A 3,006-nucleotide genomic window follows, 5' to 3' on the forward strand; every position below is an offset into this window, starting at 1 on the left:
AGTGACAGAACTTTGGATATAGAGAAGCTTATCACCAAACTTGAAGACAAAAATACAAGCTGGCATCAATAGCAAAGTGGCAAAACAAAAGAAAAGCAAAAGGACAGAAGAGAATGTAAGGTATTTAATTAATATCAGCACAAGGAAATAGTCTAGAATTATAGGAATATGAGAGGGAGCTGGAAGAGAGAAATGGGAATTACTGGTGGAAGAGATAAAATAGCTCAGAACTTTACATTGTCTCTGGAGAGAGGTTTTTGCACAGGCTTAAGAAGTCTAAAGAGTAACAAATAGCACACACTCAAACAGTACAACAGTAAGACACCACACTGTATTCAAAATGACAAGATAAAGAGAGAGAGAGGGGAGACAGACTACAAAAAACATCAAGAGAGAAGATTAACCTCAAATACAAAGAAAATAATATAAAAATCACAATAGTTTTCTGTATGGAACTAGCATGCGAGTAAAGGGTGGAAAGACATATTTAAAGTATCACTGTATCACTGTCATCCCATTGCTCATTAATTTGCTTGACAGGACACCAGTAACGTCTCCATTGTGAGACTTGCTGTTACTCTTTTTGGCATGTCGAATACGCCAGGGATAGCTTGCCAGGTCTGCCATGCGGGTGAGATAGTCTCAGTAGTTTGCCAGGCTCTCCAAGAGGGACAGAGGAATTGAACCTGGGTTGGCCGCATGCAAGGCAAACCCCCTGCCCTCTGTGCTATCGCTCCAGCTCTCCTGTCAACCTGGAGTCCACTACTCTGCAATGCTATCATTTAGAATCGAGGGAGGGATTAAAAACAATCTCAGACAAACAACTGCTGGTTATATTTGGTATAACTAAAGCAGCCTACAAGAATTACTGAAAGACCACCTACAAAAAACATGTTGCCAATTGCTAGACCAAATTCCATACAGAAATATTGCAATTTAACCCTTGATATCAATAATTTCTCTGAATATAATTCTATTTAACTTCTCAAAAGGCCCAGAGGATGGATCAGGAAACAAACCAAGTGTTTTCTGTTCACAGGTAGCACTGACAGGATAAATAATGGCTTGGATCAAAGAATGAAAAACCATTCGTATACCCAACCAAATAATATTTAATCTAAAGAAAATAATTACAGATAGGGATGGATATTACTGATTAAGAGTACCATAGATCAGGGAGTACTACCTCTTATCAATGAATACACATTAAATATAAGGTCATCAACACTTTTAGGTCTTGCTCACAAACCTAAAGAAACACATTGACAGAATCACAATGGTAGTGTGAGGCTTCAACACTCCACTTTCTCCACTAGATAGAATAAGCGGACAGATTATCAGTAAAGATGAGTCCTAAGTAAGGAGCCAAAAGAACTGAGACTAACTGACATATACAGGATCCTCTAGCCTGAAAAAGTCAAATACACATTTCCTCTCCTTTACACACAGAACATTCACATACTAGGGAATAACTCAAACACACGTAAGTTTATGAATATAAAAGTCATACCAAGAGATTTGTCAGACTACAATTTTATTAAGATAGATATTAACAGAGGTGCGCCTGATCCCCTCACTGAGCATCCCAGACCCTGGTGCCCATGCGCTCTGGGTCGGGCCCCAGAAACCGGTCTCAACCCAAAGTCTAGTGGCCAGAAGGGGCATGGCCTCTTCGGCAATGGGCGTGGCCATGCTGTAGTGGGCGTGGTCTCCGGGGTGGCGGCTGCAGTTATTTTCCCCTGTTCTAGTATACTTGACAGCTGTCTCAATCCCCATTAACTAAATTTGTGGAGATCTCCACAGTTACCTCAAATACAAAAGGCTAAATTAACCACTAGCCTACTCCAATTACACCAAAATATCAAAAACTCACAAAAAGAGAGATTTGCTCTAGTGAACTGGAAGGTCCCATCTCCATACAACTGTGACAACATGAAAAAACAGCGCAAATCCCCACAGCAAGGAGAGGACGAAAAAAAGAGTCCAGAAGCCTCAGCAGGGGTTTCCCACAAATACAATCTCTCTAATAAAGAATTGAGAGAACAAATTCTGAGAATGTTCATCAAACTTAAAGAAACGGTGGATCAGTCAGCGAAGAAATTATGGGAAGAAATGAGAGCAGAAACTTCTGCAAAATGGGAAAGGATATTTACGCAGTACTCATCGAATAAAGGGTGGATATCAAGGATGTACAATGCACTGGGTGAACTCTACAAGAAGAAAACTGCAAAACCGATCAAAAAATAGGGTGATGAAATGAACAGGAACTTTCCCAAAGAGGAAATCCGAATGGCGCAGAGGCACATGAGAAAATGTTCAGCATCACTAATCATCAGGGAGATGCAGATCAAAACAACAATGAGATATCATCTCACACCACAGAGACTGGCCCACATCCCAAAAAACAAAAGCAACCGCTGTTGCCATGGATGTGGGGGAAAAGGGACTCTCCTTCACTGCTGGTGGGAATGCCGACTGCTTCAGCCCTTCTGGGAAACGATATGAACAATTCTCAAAAAGTTAGAAATTGAGCTCCCATTTGACCCAGCAATACCACTCCTGGGAATATATCCCAGAGAGGCAAAAAGGTATAGTAGATATGACATCTGCATTTCTATGTTCATTGCAGCACTGTTTACAATAGCCACAATCTGGAAAAAAAGCAGAGTGCCCCAAAGCAGATGACTGGCTAAAGAAACTCTAGTACATCTACACAATGGAATACTATGTAGCTGTCAGAAAACATGAAGTCATGAAATTTGCATATAAGTGGATCAACATGGAAAGTATCATGCTGAGTGAAATGAGTCAGAAAGAAAGAGACAGACATAGAAAGATTGTACTCATATGTGGAATATAATATAGCTGAGAACAAGTTTGCAATGATGCAATTTCTGGCAGATATTTCTCTGGACTTAGTTACTAAAGTACTAAAATACAGAATCCAAAACCGTGCGGCCGCTAGTGCGGCCACTCGACCTCATATTGCTTCATTCTCAGCAATGG

This window comes from Sorex araneus, chromosome X (genome assembly GCF_027595985.1).
Source record: "Sorex araneus isolate mSorAra2 chromosome X, mSorAra2.pri, whole genome shotgun sequence".
In the NCBI taxonomy this organism is placed as follows: domain Eukaryota; kingdom Metazoa; phylum Chordata; class Mammalia; order Eulipotyphla; family Soricidae; genus Sorex; species Sorex araneus.